Genomic DNA, 17211 nt, shown 5'->3' on the forward strand with positions numbered 1-17211 from the left:
GGGTACCCCCATCATGATTTCTAATATAGTGATGAGTTTTGCCTGTTTTTGAACTTGATAACTACTTTCTAAATCCTTAAATCTGTCAGTATGTTACATCACCAATTGGACTTTACAGATGTGTCTAATTTAAGAACTTTAAGATGGATGGAGTTAGTGAGCTAGGTTATTCAGATGGGCCCAATTTATCACAAGGGTCTTTAAAAGCAGAGAAACTTTTCTGGCTACAGTGGGTGAAAGAAAGAGAGAAGGAGAAAGAGACAGACAGAGAGAAAGAAAATCAGAGAGATAGAGAAAAGGAGAGACAGAGACAAAGAGGGACAGAGATACAGGCAAAGAGAGAGGCAGAGAGATGACAGAAAGGCACAAAGAGAGAGAGACAGGCCGAGAGAGAAAGAGAGAGAGAGAGAGAGAGAGAGAGAGAGAGATAATGAAGGAAGAAGGGTGAGAGAATCCAACATTCCTGGCGTTAATAATGGAGGGCTTGGCCATGACTCGAGGAATGCAGGACTCTTCTAGAAGTTGGGAATGGCTTCAGAACAGACTCTAACCTAGAAAGTGCTGAAAGGAACATAAGACACCTCTATTTTAGCCCACTGAGACCTGATGAGGCTTTTGATTTAAAGAACTGTAAGATAACAAATTTGTGTTGTTTTAAGACACTAAGTTTAAGGTAGTTTATTACAGCAGCAATAGGATACAATACAGGTATATTCCTAGGGCTGGAATTGCTGAGACATATGGTAAACTTACACTCGATTGGAAACTGTCAAACAGCTTCCTATGTGGTTTTATCAGTTCATACTTCTACTAAGAGTACATGAAAATTCTAGTTCCTCCACATCTTCCTCAACATTTGGAATTTTCTTTTGTCATTTCCACTCTTCTAGTAAAATTATATGTACTGTGATTCTATTTTGCATTTCTCCAATAATAAATGAAGTCAAACACTTTCATGTTTATGGGGCAAGTGGACATCCTATCTTGTGATGTGACTGGCAAGCCTCTCACCTATTTTTAAATGTCTTTTCCTTACCTAATTCTGAGAGATTTTTAAAAATATTTAAGATATGAGTCATTTTTCAGACATAGTATCACCAATATCTTCACATCTTCTTCTAGTTTGTCCATCCGTCTTCAACTGTATTACTGGTTGATGAAGACAAAACAAAAGATTTATATGTTCTTAACCTCTTTATGTACTGTTTAAGGAAGCTTTTCCTATTCCAAGGTCATAAAGATTTTCTCCTACGATTTTTTTGTAAATCCTTTAGGTTTTGCCTTTTATATTTAGATATGCAATCTGTCCTTAAGACAAAAGCTTTAAATCTCCTGTTACAAATGAGAAAGTTCAAGTGAGGTATGGAGATTTAAACATCAAATAGAAAATGAAAGAAGAGATTAAATTTTGGTTTTCTGCAGTGCTTATCTACAAACATTGCTTTAACTACTGACTTTGTGAAGTCTTTCCTGATACTCCAAAATCAAATTGATCTTTCTCTTTCATAGCCCCAGCATTTCTCAACACCACTCATGAAATGCACTTTTAACAATTGTAGTTATTGTATGCATCTGTACTTTTTGCTTTCCCTTCTGGATTGTTAGACCCTGTGATCAACGGCTGCTTCATTATTCATCTTTCTGCATATCACAGAGTTAGACCTGCATAAAACTGGTGGTGCTCATTACATGGTTGTTAAAAGAAAGGAAGAATAACCATTAATTTCTCTGTTTTACACCTATAGCTTGCATGGCAACAATACTTGCTATATGACTCAAAAAACTATATGACATGAAAAAACTTATTAAAAACAACAGTCTTCTGGCATAAAAAAATATCTGAGAAAACAAAAAAATTTTCTTCATGGAAAGACATTTTATTTTAAATATAGCTGTGTGTACATGTTAGTCCTGAACTCCCAGTCTATCCCTTTTCCCTGTCCTTCCCCCTGGTAATTATAAGTTCATTCTCTAAAACTATTGACCATAACAGAGCTGCATTTCAGAGATCTTATAAAAAAGACAAGCAAGGAAAAGGAATCCCAATAAACAATAGAGTTATTATACAGTTGGCTTCTTGAAGCTCTAATCTGATCAGATCAAGTCAGAGTGGTGCAAGTATCTAGCCCACTCTGTCTCACATACGTAAAATTGTTCAAGATTGTATGTATCTCAGACTATCACTTGGGTCCCAGATCTTGTCATACATGACAAGACAGTATATAGATCATGAGGATAGTAACTACTTAAATGCCAAAGCAATACTTTATGTACCACTAATTTTTGACTATTGAATACCTGATCAGTAATACATAATTGCATTCCAGTTAGTGGTAGCTAAGAAAGCTCGCACCCTAACCTAACGTAACCAAAATTTAGAATTCACCTCATGTAAACACAGCTTTGCTCTGCTTTTTGACTTCATACTTCCAGATACTCTTACTTCTAGCCAGTGGTCAAGCAGATCTGTGTCCTTGGAATTTTGGGTAGGAACATATGGATAATTAAAAAATTCATTCCCATTCTCTAAGAATAAAATTCTATCACATGTTCTTCTTTAGCTGGGTCAGGAGGAATTTTTTAATACTCAAAAAAAGTTGTGTTAGTAAGATAAAGTGTGATTGTAATACATTTGATTAAATCAAAAGAGCATATGTACAATATCCTAGGAGAAAATAATAGAAGTGGTTGCAACCACAAAGAGCTACATTATTGTTTCTTAAATGCATGTTAGAAGACTGCATTACAATGCAAGATCAAGTTTGATTTTTATCTAATGAACCTGAGCTTTCTGCCAGTATGAGTCATATCAGCAGCACACCTGAATGAACAATGTATGACCACATCAGTTTCTGATAGATTAGTAGGCAATGGGGATACTCAGGCTTGATTAAGCTGGGTGATTGCAAATTCATGTTCTTGATATCTTAAACCCTATTTCTTATAGGAAAATCACTGTACTTAAGAAAAGAATGAGATAGTATTTTAATTAAGTGCTCAAAACAGCTAATTTACAGCTAAAGCTTAATATATTCCATGGAGATTTTTGCTTATATATTTACTTCTCAATAATACCCCCAAAGCAATGTGTTTCAAAGTGGTTACTTAGTGCAGGTAAAGCACAGTAATTCATATCTTAAAAAGTAAAAGCATAATACTGTTCAAGATCTATTTTAGCCTAAAGACATGGAGAACCTTTAGATATTTATCCTAGTCTGGACAACCATTTTGATTTTTCACTATGATTTTTGTTGAGATTTTTCAGTTGTTGTAACCACAGAACACTGATAATTCTTTGAAATCTAAATCCAGGAGAGAACCAGAGCATGAGTGGCCCTGATAACCAAGGCAGTGGAAGAGGAGAATTTGATCCTGGAAGCATGAACAGAGGTGGATGGGGAAAAGGACGTTGTGGAATGGGCACTGAAGATCAAGGTGGCTTCAATTAGCCTGGTGGACCCATAGATGAAGGACCAGATCTTGATTTAGGCCCACCTGCAGATCCAGATGAAGACTCTGACAACAGTGCAATTTATGTGCAGGAATTAAATGACAGTGTGACTCTAGATGATCTGGCAGACTTCTTTAAGCAGTGTGGAGTTGTTAAGGTGAACAAGAGGGCTGGACAACCCATGATTCATATATACTTGGACAAGGAAAGGCCAAAGGTGATGCTACAGTGTCCTATGAAGACCCACAAACTGCCAATACTGCTGTCGAGTGGTTTGATGGGAAGGATTTTTCAAGGGAGCAAACTTAAAATTTCTCTGGCTTGGAAGAAGCCTCCAATGAACAGCATGCAGGGAGGAATGCCACCCCGTGAGGGCAGAGGGATGGCGCCACTTCTCTGAGGAGGTCCAAGGGACCTGGGAGGTCCTAGAGGACCCATGGGTTACATGGGAGGCCGAGGAGGAGACAGAGGAGGCTTCCCACCAAGAGGGCCTTCAGTTCCCAAGAGAACCTGTCTGGAGGAAGAAAGGCCCAGCACCAAGTTGGAGACTGGCAGTGCCCAATCAGGGGTGTGTAAAGCAGAACTTCACCTGTAGAACAGATTGCAACCAGTGTAAGGCCCCAAAGCCTGAAAGCTTTCTCCCACCACCTTTCCCACCCCCGGGCAGTGACCATGGCAGAGGTGGCCCTGGTAGCATGCTGAGAGCACGAGGTGGCCTCATGGACCGTAGTGGTTCTAGTGGAATGTTCAGAGGTGGCTGTGGTGGAGACAGAGGTGGCTTCTGTGATGGCCAGGGCATGGACAAAGGGTGGCTTTTGTGGAGGAAGACAAGGGGGCCTGGGGGACACCCTGGACCTTTGATGGAACAGATGGGAGGGATAAGAGGCAGGAGTGAAGAACATGGGAAAATGAATAAAAGTGAGCATCATCAGGAATGCAGAGACTGACCCTACTAGATGCAGAGACCCCACGGAGCTGCATTGACTACCAGATTTATTTACTTTTTATACTTTATTTATTTCTTTCTTTATTGGAGTATAGTTGCTTTACAATGTTGTATTAGTTTCTGTTGTACAACAAAGTGAATCAGCTATATATATACATATATCCCCTACCTCTTGGACGTCCCTAATGCCTCCCTATCCCATCCATCTAGGTCACCACAGAGCACCAAGATGAGCTCCCTGCACAAATGTTTAAATTTATAATTCCATATTTATAATGTTGGCCACACATTATGATTATTCCTTGTCTGTTCTTTAGTATTTTCACCATTTGTGAAGAAACAAACAACTTAAATGGTAGTGTGCCAAGTTTTTTTTTCCCTTCTTTGAAAGATGGTTAAGACCAAACAATGGGAACCCCTTACAAATGTGCTCAGTGTCATTGTAGAGAACCAAGAAGGCCTCTAACTGTAACAATGTTCATGGTTGTAATTATTTTAAATAAAATTTCAAATGTTTATAAACAAACATAAACAAAACAAAACAAGAAATTTGTAGTTGTGCTCAATCATAGTTTCATAGAGGCCTGGAGCTCAAGCTCAGAAACTCTGATTCAATCATGGGTAAAGCCTGGGTACCATTGTTTTTAAAAAGACACCCAGGTGATTCTAATGTGCAGTAGGCATGAAAATCATTACTGTCTAAGGGCAGTGCTTCTCAAGTTGTCAAGCACATGCAAGTCATCTAGATCTCTCCTTAAAATGCAAATTTGAGCTTAGGCTGTCTAGAGGAGGGCCTGACACTTTTTATTTACAACAAAATTTCAAGTAATACTGCTGCTGAGGGTAGCCAATCATTCTGGTTTATCTAGCATATGGGGCTTTAAATATCAAACTAAGATTATCCTGATAAACTGGGATAGTCGATATGCTTAGTTGTATTGGATTGGCCAAAAAATTTCTTTTGGGTTTTTCTGTAAGATGGCTCTAGTAGCACTTAGTTGTCTTTAACTTCATTTGAAATAATTTTGTTAGAATTTATGTGACAGCTGTCATATCAGTGAGCATTTAAAAAAAAAGGCTTATCAAGATTGGTGAATTTTTGTGTAGCCATTTTAATACTGAAGATGGAAGAAAAAGCAACATTTTTGGCATATTATGCTTTATTATTTCAAGAAAGGTAAAAACGCAACCAAAACACAAAAATAGATTTGTGCAGTGTATGGAGAAGGTGCTGTGACTGATCAAACATTTCAAAAACAATTTGTGAAGTTTCCTGCTGAAGACTTCTCGCTAACAATGCTCCACCATCAGGTAGACCAGTTGAAGTTGATAGCGATCAAGTTGAGACATTAATTGAGAACAATCAGTGTTATACCACGTGGGATATAGCCCACATACTCAGAAGATCCAAATGAAGCATTGAAAATCATTTGCTCTACCTTGGTTATGTTCCTCACTTTGATGTTTGGGTTCCACATAAGCTAAGTGAAAAAAGCCTTCTTGACCGTGTTTCCACATGTGATTCTCTATTTAAACGTAATGAAAAGGTCCAATTTTTAAAGCAAATTGTGAGAGGCAGTAAAAAGTGGATACTGTACAGTAATGTGGGATGGAAGAGATTGTGGAGCAGGCAAAATGAACCACCAATAACCACACCAAAGGCCGGTCTTTATCCAAAGAAGGTGATGTTGTGCATATGGTGGGACTGGAAGGGAGTTCTCTATTATGAGCTCCTTCTGGAAGACTAAACGATTAATTCCAACAAATACTGCTCCCAATTAGACCAACTAAAAGCAGCACTCGACAGAAAGCATCAGGAATTAGTCAATAGAAAACGCGTCTTCCACCAGGATAACACAAGACCGAATGTTTCTTTGATGACCGGGCAAAAACTGTTACAGCTTGGCTGGGAAGTTCTGATTCATCTGCTGTACTCACCAGACATTTCACCCTTGGATTTCCATTTATTTAGGTCTTTACAAAATTCTCTTAATGGAAAAAATTTCAATTCCCTGGAAAACTTTAAAAGGCACCTGGAACAGTTCTTTGCTCAAAAAGATAAAAAGTTTTAGGAAGGTGGAATTATGAAGTTGCCTGAAAAATGGCAGAGGGTAGTGGAACAAAAGGGTGAATACGTTGTTCAATAAAGTTCTTGGTGAAAATGAAAAATGTGTCTTTTACTTTTACTTAAAAACAGAAGGCACTTTTTGCTCAACCCAATAAGTCCATTAACTACCTTGTATAAAGTAAGACCCTAAAGCAAAGTTTTTCAAACTATAGTATGCTTCAGAATCACTTGAAAGCCTTATTAAAACTCAGATTGCTGCTACCTACACCCAAAACTGTTCCTTCTGTAGGTCTGGGTGTAGGTTCTGAGATTTTACATTTAATAAAAGTACCTAGATGATGCCAATACTTCTAGTCTGAGGACCAAATTAAACAGTCATAATTTCAATTTGCCTGCAAATTAAAATAGCCTGGAGAGTCTTAAAACTACTGATGCCCGGACCTTGTCCCCAGAGAGTGTTTTGGGGGCCAGGCTTGGATTTTAAAAAAACACCCTAAGTGATTTTAATGTTCAGTCAAGACTGAGATTCATGGTGAATACATATATAAAAATTATCTGCAATTCAGATATAAATTTATTTTTGTGTATTTGCTGTTAATGTTTATTCATGTCACACTCTGTTCTATGAACACAATATCATGAATGATTGAGCAAAGACAAAACTCTGAATACATATCAGGTTGTTTATTTTCCGGGATGTTCTTATTTAAGGAAAAAAAAGATGTGAATAAGATTCATAACTTTCCCTCTTGGGAGTAGGTTGTACCCCTGTCATACTTTTAGTCACAAATCTTTGAAGGCAAGTAGGACCAGGACTGTGCTCTTGGAACAAAGCTTACCCTATCTCTTTGGCTCACTTTTCCTTACTTCTCTCCTTTTCTTCTCTCCCCTTTTCTCCTTTACCTCTCTCTCTCTCCTTCTTTCTCTCTTTTGTAAACTGGGCTTGTCACAGCTACAACCACCACCACCTCTACATCAAAACAGCAGGCATATAAAACCCATTTCCCTAATCTGGTTTCTTGTTCCCTGAGAGAAAATCTATTAACATTGTTTAACTTTGTCTTGTGATATTTACTGTCATATTTCTCAGTAATAACTCATACTGCTATTTGAGAATTGGCACAATTTATTGAATTTTTATATGGATGATAAGAATTTAATTTTTTACATGCTACCCACAAAGGAATCATTACCTTCCCTAGCATCCTTTCAGTTTATTTATGTAAAACATTTTTGATTAAACCAATATTTAATATATGTTGTTATGAGTATATAATTATTCACAGTTGAATTGTAATTCATATCTAATCATATTTCTGTAAAATTTTTTCTCTGGTGTTCATAATTGTGTCTTTTGTTTTTTTGCTTGCTTATTTTTCTACATAGCCATAACTATCTCATCACCAAACACTCCTATGTAAGTGTAAATATCCACTCATCGTATTTGTACAGAGAAGCTATCTTAAAAGTTTCACTTTTCTTGTTTTCTTCACTTTCTTTTCATGAATGCTTCTTTTAATGATCCTTTATCCTTTGTTCCAATCTCAACTGAGTCCTGTCAGCCTTCAGCCCTTGTTTTGTTGAAGCATATACTTGAGTAGCTTTCTGGGAAAATGTGTGAGAGGTAAATTTCTTTTGGATGTTGTTTGTGTAAAAAAGTTTAGGTTTACTTGATTATAGGGAATAAGATTCTAGGTTGAAAATAACTTTCATATTTTTGAAGGAAAATTCTAAATTTTACTAAATTCTGACCATCAGCATTGCTTTTGAAAAATATACTTCTGTGCTGTGCCTTAAGCTTTGTGTAAGATTTTTTATTTGATACTTTAAAAAATACTTTTAATCTAGTGTTTTGAAATTTCCTCATGAGGTACTTTGGTGTTACTCATTTTACCTATAATATGCTAGGCACTCTGCGGAGGCTTTCAATCAGGAAATGTAAGCCCCTCATTTATGAGAAGTTTTCTTATCCTTATTTCTTTTTGTTTATTTATTTATTTTTACTGAACTGTTGGACCCTGTGGTCTGAGTCTACTGAGTCTCTTTCTTATATTTTTACTCAGTTTTTTTCAATTAATTTTATTTTACTTTCATGGAGAGAAACTCAAATTTATGTTCTATTCCTTATGGTAAAATTCCTATTTCTACTATCATATTTTCAAGAGATTATTTTTCAAATTCTTTGAATAGTCCTTCTTATAATCTCCTGTCCTTCTCTATAAATACAATATTTTTTCATATTTCTTTTAAGAAATTAATTATAGTTTCTTGGCATTTTTCTCATAATCTCTATGACATCATAGTTTATAGTTTCTAACTTCCTATTATTTTTAATTTTGTCTGTTTCACTTGTAAGGTCTTTCTGTCCAAATGTCTGATTATTCTCTTGGAAGTGGGGTTTCAAAAATTTTATTGGAAGCCTTTTGTGAATTGTGAAGGGAGATGGATAAAAATGTTGACTGTTGGGATTCCTTGTAGGGTAATTAAACCTAGCTATTTTGTTGGAAGATTTCCAAATTAGGGTTAGTGGGTATTATGTATTAGGTTAATACATGTGCTCCAGAGAGGAATCATCTAGTCTCTTGGTCTAGGGAGAAATTTTAGCTGCCAAATTTATGTGAATCACACAGGCCAAACGAATATAAGTTTCCCAATTCATTGTACAAATATTTTTACTTTATCTCATTTCTCAGGTATATTACTACTACTCTCAGTTGTGCCTAGTATCTCTGAGCACAGAGCACCTCTAATTCAACCTCTCCAAAGTTTAAACTCCAATCTTCTGCTGGGTTTAAGGAAAGTCTGAGGACTGAAAAATCTTTATACAACAAACAAATAAGTAAAGAAAAAAAAAAAAACTTCAGCCAGTCCTCATTTATCTTGCCTAAATCCATACCTTTCTCTACTGAGATATCCACTGGCTCTCATTTCTAAGCTTTTCTAAAACTGTGAAGCATGAATCAGTTAGCTTCTTATTGGCTTCTTCTCAGTCATGTTAAAGTTTCACTTTCCTTTGTCAACTTGGGTGTCACTTCCTATTTAATTTCCACCTTCCAAAATTGTATGTATAGACATCTTTTGCTCTGCTATATTTCACATTCTCTTTATTCCTTTGATTTTTGTTATTTTAAAAGTATTATCATGTTAGTGTAGTTTTTGGAAAGGAGTTGAGGTACAATATGTCTCAATCTGCCACATTTAATAAGATAAATGGCATCTCTCTAATTTTCCCTTGCACAGGGTGGTGGTAAGACAGGACTTACCATCTTTTCCTGCTTGGAAAAAGTTGCCTCATTGACCATCCTCCCTTAGTAAGAAAAGGTGAGACAAGAATGAGGTTTAACTAACCTGAGCAAAAGATGTCCTTCCTGGTACACACACTTCTAATTTAGCATGCTTCCACATTAAAGTTCCAGCTAGTAATCAAATCTTTGCCCTCTGGGTTATATAATTTCCCTGGAATACGAGAAATAGGTAAAATAATTGTTAACAGCATTGGGCATTCCTCAGTTCCCTGTCCAAATATTATATCTACTCTCTCTCTTTATATATATATATATCATATATATAAATATACATATATATCTATCTATATGTATATATATCAACATATGTAAATGTGTATAAATATATTGTATCTATGTATATTGTACACACAAATAAAATTTTTAAAATATATCTTTCAAGAAGAATATACTACCAAGTATTAATAGTGCATGACTAGATTATAGGAATTTGGATGTATTCTTTGTTTATATTTTTCAAGTCATCTGCCAAAGAATATGTATCACATACTTAATAAGGAAAAAAGTTATAAAGAAATTATAACCCAGAATTTCCAACTTTAGTGATTATAATAATTAGTTATTTCCTGAGAAATTAACAGAAATTAAGAGAAGATGACCATGAGTGAAGCGGGAACTGAGAATAAAGTTCCCACCAGACTTTAAGATCAATTACTAGCTTCCAAACTGGTGCCTGGGAAAACCTGGTTTAAATCATCCTGCTGATAAACTTGGAGTTTCCCTGAACTTTTCTTTTCTTCCAGAAAACTTGAGGAGATCTTAGGGACAGAAAACTTTGTGGCAATGTTGATTTCCAATATGGATGGCCTCTTGCTCTGATCTCATGCAACCACTCGACCTTAACTTGCCTTTGTGTTTTAACACACAAGAAACATCTTCTTCTGAGTATCTTGTGTAGATTTTTCCCAATGTATCTCATTAGTCTGGGCAGGAAAATGTAGACTAGAGGGGACTGTCATGTACATTGTTCATTATACTTGCTCTGTCAAATTGTTTTTTTAATATTCCACTCAGCCCAGAAATGAGTTTAACGGTTTTCTGTAGCACAGTAATTTCCAGAATGCGTGTGTGAGATCACTGAGCTGTTGTGTTTCTCATCAGAGTAAAAGGAATTTTATTAATCTTTTCATTGTCTCTCCTTGCAAACAGCAGAATGACTGATTGTTTGGCATATGCTCAAGTACCACATGGTGCCGAACAGATGGAGACTGTTCAGACAGAAGCTGAGTCAGGCAAAGATGTTCTCCCAAATTTTGTGTTTGTGAAGAGAAACAAAGAGATGGGCTACTTTTTCTTCCTCTTTTCATATATGGATTCTGAATAGGAAGGGGGGAATCATCCTGAATTAATTGTTGTCTCTTCTATTTATCTGGATTCTATTGAATGAGAACACATTTGCAATTAATCTAACCCTCTAAATAAATCAGTTAATGCTGAAAAATTACAAAATATATTTAAGCACTTTATTATTTTATTTCAGAAATAAAAAAATATTAATGTCATTGTAATTCTAGGTTTCTTCCCCTTAGTTTACTGCCTGCAACCCTGATCCATTCATTTATTTAAGAAAGTATTTATAACATACTCACTATTCCAGGCACTTCTCTAAGGACTAGAGATACTGTGAGAAATAAAATGTATAATCTCAGATCCTCATGTCACTTACGTTCTAGGGTAGATAGATAAAACTAGTAATAATAAAAATAAAGGAAAATAATATGTCAGATAATAAGTGCTGTGGAGAATAATAACACAGGTTAAGAGGAAAAAGACTACCAATGGAGCAGGAGGTTTATTGTTTATATAAGAAAATCAAGGAAGATATCTCCAATGAAGTTTGTTTGTAAATGATTAAGTAAGACCTGTGCATAGATAAAGAAAAAGAATGTAAAAGACCTGAGGTAGAATCACACAAGTCTACATAGCATGGTTGAGAAATAGCAAAGGGCCAGTGCAGCTGAAGTAAGGTGAGAAAAGAGGAAGTACTGAGAAAGCAGAAAGGAAGCTAGGTGTCAGATCATGTAAGAGTTTTAGGCATTTTAAGATCTTGAATTCTACTCTAAGTGAGACAGGTATTTTAAGCAGGGAAAGGACATGGTGATGTACATTTCAAAGGAGTCACTCTAGCTGCTTGTTTGGGTTCTTTAGGGACACAATAGCTGACTCAGAACTTTTGAAAGAATATACTACTAATCAAGATGAGATATGATAGTGGCTTAGCCCAAGATGATTGCACAGAATCATGATAAGCAGTTACATTCTGCATATTTGTTGGAAAAATGCTAACAAGATTTGGTTATACATTGATTGTGGGTGGAAGAAACAAAATTAGTTTAAAAGAATACTCTAAAATCATAGTAGAGGCTGGCACTTCCTGAGTGAAGGAGTACAGCCTTCTGAAAATTCTCTCTTACATAGAGGCAATAGGTGTACTGACAAAATTGTCAGAATAAAATGTTTCAGAACTCTGGAAATTAACCAAAGGATTGCAGCAGTCCTATAAGTATTTTTTAATAGCTAAATCTTGGTAAAAACTGTAAGTTTTGTGGTGTTTCACTTTTCCTTCTTTTCATGTCCCCTTTTCAGTTTCATGGTAGACTTGAAAACCAGTAACAGACTGCTATAATGGTGATAACAAGAAGGATGGTAGTCACCTGAGACAGAAGATCAAGGTTGGAGCTATTTCAAAGCCGCATTCTCAGACAGTTGTCATGAATTGACTTTTCTAATGATTTCTTGGAAGACCTCAATTACAAGGAAGTATGAATATGAACTGATTCATGGCTTCCCAATGCAAAAAAAAAAAAAAAAAAAGAGCCTTTTCACTGGAGATATTTGTGTAAAACAGCAAGAAAAAATTGACTAATTTTGCAGCTGCCTAGGCTATGGATAACAGTACAGGCAAAGAACAGGCTAGCCAAAAACTTAAAAGAAAAAGCTAGAAAATAAGAAACCCATAGAATCTGTAAAGGTGTACATATGCTCAGGGAAGACAAGAGAAAGTCTTAAGCTATAACCTTTCATTGACTTTGAAGTTCTACAAAAGCCAAAAGTGAAGTTAAGGAAGAGTTGTTAACTGCCTGGCTGATGCTGAATGAGTGTCCCAACATACACACAGATTCCTTCAACAAAGACTGGGAGAATTAATGGTTCTACCCATTTAAGAATTCCAATCATAAGCTGACCACTAAACTACAGAAAAGAGACCACACACAACAAAGTGTGTGTGTGGCCACACACAACAAAGAATACAGATTTTGTAGAATCAGACCAAAGAAATCACTAAAAAAAAGGAATAATAACAATAACCAGAAAAATCACCAAAAATTGGGGGAGTTGGAAGACTGATTTCTAGAGTTGCTATATTATATAATATAATATGTCCAATTTTTGTAAAATTTTATATAATTTTTCAACAAAAACTTAGAAGAAGAAAAATTAAACTAAGGGAGGAAAACAAGTAAGAAGCAAAAACAAAAACAAAAGCTCCACAGGGAGAAAAAAATAGCTGTCCGTGAAGAAATACAGCTGTCCCTGAAGAAATATCTGTCCCTGAAGAAATGCCCAATAAATGGATTTATTGGGAAAAGACTTAAAGTCAGCTATTATAAATACATTCAAAGAATGACAAAAACCAGACCTAAAGAAACAAAATAGTATGAAAATAATATTCCACCAATAGAGAATATCAGTAAAATTATAGAAATTATGAAGAACCAAATTGAATTTCTGGAGTAGAAAAGTACAATAACTTAAATAATAAATTTGGTAGAGAGGCTCAGCAGAGGCATTGGGTGGCAGAAGGAAAAAAATTAATAAACTTTAAAAGCGGTCAATTGAGATTTTGTAGTCTAAGGAACAAAAAAGAAAAAGAATGAAAAAAAGTAAACCAAGCTTCAGGAAAATGAAGGACATTATAAATATACTCATGATAGGAGTTCCAGAAGTAGAGAAGAGAAAGAGACAGAAAGAATATTTGAATAAATCATGGTCAAAAAACTTTCCAAATTAGATGGTATCAAACAAAAACAAACTACAAGTTCATGATGATCAACACACTTCAAATAAGATGAACTTAAAGACATCCACACAGAAATACATTATAGGTTAACTTTTGAAAGCTAAAGACAAACTGAATATCGAAAACAGCAAGAGAGAAGATACTCAACACATACAAGAGGTTTTCAATAAGATTAATAGCTAACCTCTCATTAGAAATCATGGAGGCCAAAGGCAATGGGATGATATATTTAAAATTCTGAATGTAAATGAATGTCAACCCAAAATGTTATACCCTGAAAAATTACCCTTCAAAAATGAAGGAGAGGGGTTTCCCTGGTGGCACAGTGGTTGAGAGTCCACCTGCTGATGCAGGGGACGTGGGTTCATGCCCCGGTCCAGGAAGATCCCACATGCCACGGAGCGGCTAAGCCTGTGAGCCATGGCTGCTGAGCCAGCGTGTCTGGAGATTGTGCTCCACAACGGGAGAGGCCACAACAGTGAGAGGCCTGCGTACCACAAAAAAAAAAAAAAAAAAAAAAAAAAAAAGAAGGAGAAATCAATTATTAAATTAGCCCTATGTAACCCCTCACCCTCTTCATTAACCTGGCAATTACCAAAGGAAAGAAACACTTGTTGGGGGACAGCTGTTTGTAGTGACCAAACTGCCTTACTCAGATGTGTAGAACAGGAAGTGTTGAGAGTTGAAGAATCAGAAATCTTTTTTAGTTTCCTTTCAGACATCCGTTCCACCTCATATCGACTCCAGTAACCTGAGGATAATAAGTTGTCCATTGAATACCATGACAATTGATCTATTAAGTGGTCTTTAAGACAGAATGCACACCACTGTCAGAACACAGATGATCTGAAAAGCTGAAAACATGACACAATTTTTGTTTCAAGGACAAATATGATACCAGAGTCAGCTGGTCAGACTGGAATAGCAGTGAAGAATTGACAGTTGCCCCAAGATAGGCCTAAAAATTCTACATGGTCAATTTGCCAGAATCAGTCAGGGGCTCACCTCATACAATATGGCCTGTGTCACCCTGAGATAAATGGGATCATTGTTGGCAGAAGTCACAAGTTTGACATGCAGTTGTAGTTTTTGCATTAGAATCATATATAATCTTAACTGTGTTCCCAGTCCATGATGGTGGATGTGCTACCATGTCTGGTTTGATGATGGATTCAAGTAGACATAGCAGTGACTTGGTAGGGCTGGCTTCATCAGCAACTTGATTATAGTCAGTTTCCTCAGAGAACAGGCTTTACTTACTGTGGGAATCTACCTGAGTGCCCAGACTGTCCAGTTGGCAGCAGTGATTTATTTCTGCATATTGTGTCCCCTCTCCTTTCAGTGATCATTGTCCTGTACTGCTGGTTACTGGGTGTGTGAAACTGGCATTTCTTACATTTTGTCTAGTTTTGTAGTTTTTCTGAATAGAAGGGTAAATCCATCCATTTTTACTCCATCATGTCCAAAAGTGGAAGTTCCCTATTCTCTTTCTTAGTTGGAGCAGTAAGAAGAGGACATTTATTAGAAGATCCTTCCTCTAGAAGAAAAATAATGGCCAAGGTGGTAGGAGGATGAAGAAAAAGACAACATAGGATATCCAGAAATAAAAATCATTCAAGGGCTTGGTATGTTCTTTTGTTCTATTTTTAGAAGAATCTTAACCACCATGTGAGAATTTAGGCTGCCACATCTCAGCCCTAATTCTTAAACTGATAAACCAAAGAGAAGTGCCCAAGTTTTTTCAGGGGGTGCAGAGCCTCATCAATGGCATTACAGAATGCTTCTGTGATTATGAGTTTATTGACCTTCTCTTCATCCTGTTTTGCATATGCTATTCTTGGCAAAGTATCCTCTTTGCAGCAAGGTTGATGAATTACATTCTGAGCAGGGAGCAGTCTCAGCATCCCAGCACCAGTTTGATGGGCCACAGGCTGAAGATAAATGACTAGTGAATATATCTAATTTATTAATTGGATTTCCCATATAACTTCCAGCCAAATCCTTCACAAGGCAAAGGGAAAACCAAAATAGACATCGGTAACTCACTAACATTTTCCTCACAACTACTAGCTCTTCCCTTTGAAATATGTATGTTTTGAAATAGCCACACATCTAAATGCAGATCTCATCTCTGCCTATGTTTTAAAGTTCATCTATTCAACATCTTTTCATTTTTGGAACTGTTGCCAATAATTAGTCCTGAAACAAATGTTTCACTATAATTTTAAATAGTGAGACACTTCAGCTAGTTGTTGTTGTTGTTTTGTTCATTTCCTACATTTCACTCGTCTTTTGAACAGTTTCATTTCTCAGAACTATAATGGAAGTCTGCGAGGGACTATTTGTTTTTTTGTTTTGTTTTGTTTTAAGTTCTAAGTCTGTGAGCTGGGAAGAGAAACAAGAAAGCTAACTAGTAGCTATTGAGGGCCTTTTTACTCTATGGCAGACTCTCTACTTGGGATTGTGTATAGAGTGTCTCATTCAATAGCCTTGTGATGTAGCTGTTATTGTTCTGAATTAACAGATGAATAAATATAGGCCAAGAAAGACCAAGACCTGTGCATAGACTTTTTCAGTTTTCCAAATTCAAAACTCTTTCACTTATATTCTTCTTTTTTGCAAATTAACTATGTAAAATCAGGCAGAGATTGTACTGTTTTATTTTATATACTTTTATTTAAACACTACTAGGATTCCATTCTTATATAATAGTTGTAAGCAATTCAAAAAATAAAAAAGTGGTATTTTTAAAAATATAAATATCATTATCTCCAAACTTCATCTTTCTTTGCTGAGTAACCAATATTAATAATTTTGAGTTTTGTACTACATAGAAATATACTCAAATAAACAAATGTACAATTTGTTAACTTTTATATGACATAGTATTATTATATTCTTCAACTTATTTTTATAATTTAAAACTAAATCTTTCATTTTTTTCCTCCATCAAACATAATATACTGATATTTTAAACTGCTGTATGGGGCTTCCCTGGTGGCACACTGGTTGAGAGTCAGCCTGCCGATGCAGGTGACACGGGTTTGTACCCCGGGCCGGGAAGATACCACATGCGGCGTAGTGGCTAGGCCCGTGAGCCATGGCCACTGAGCCTGTGCGTCTGGAGCCTGTGCTCCACAATGGCAGAGGCCACAACAGTGAGAGGCCCACGTACCACAAAAAAAAACAAACACAAAAAATCAAATAAAACTGCTGCATGGTATCCCATTGTATGGTACCATTTAACTTTTTAATAATTTACTGTTCAGAGGAAGAGAAGATGGCAGAAGAGTAAGATGCAGAGATCAACTTCCTCCCCACAGATACACCAGAAATACAACTACACGTGGAACAACTCCTACAGAACACCTACTGAATGCTGGCAGAAGACCTCAGACCTCCCAAAAGGCAGGAAACTCC

The 17211-nt window shown here is 36.2% G+C and overlaps 1 pseudogene; it reads left to right on the plus strand.

Moving 5' to 3' along the window:
- The first annotated feature begins 475 nt into the window (after positions 1-475).
- On the plus strand, positions 476-4669 carry LOC111167587 (RNA-binding protein EWS pseudogene; annotated as a pseudogene).
- The last annotated feature ends 12542 nt before the right edge of the window (positions 4670-17211 follow it).

The sequence above is a fragment of the Delphinapterus leucas genome, chromosome 7 (genome assembly GCF_059928025.1).
Source record: "Delphinapterus leucas isolate spDelLeu-1000000601 "Yukka" chromosome 7, BTC_Dleu_Yukka2, whole genome shotgun sequence".
In the NCBI taxonomy this organism is placed as follows: Eukaryota; Metazoa; Chordata; class Mammalia; order Artiodactyla; family Monodontidae; genus Delphinapterus; species Delphinapterus leucas.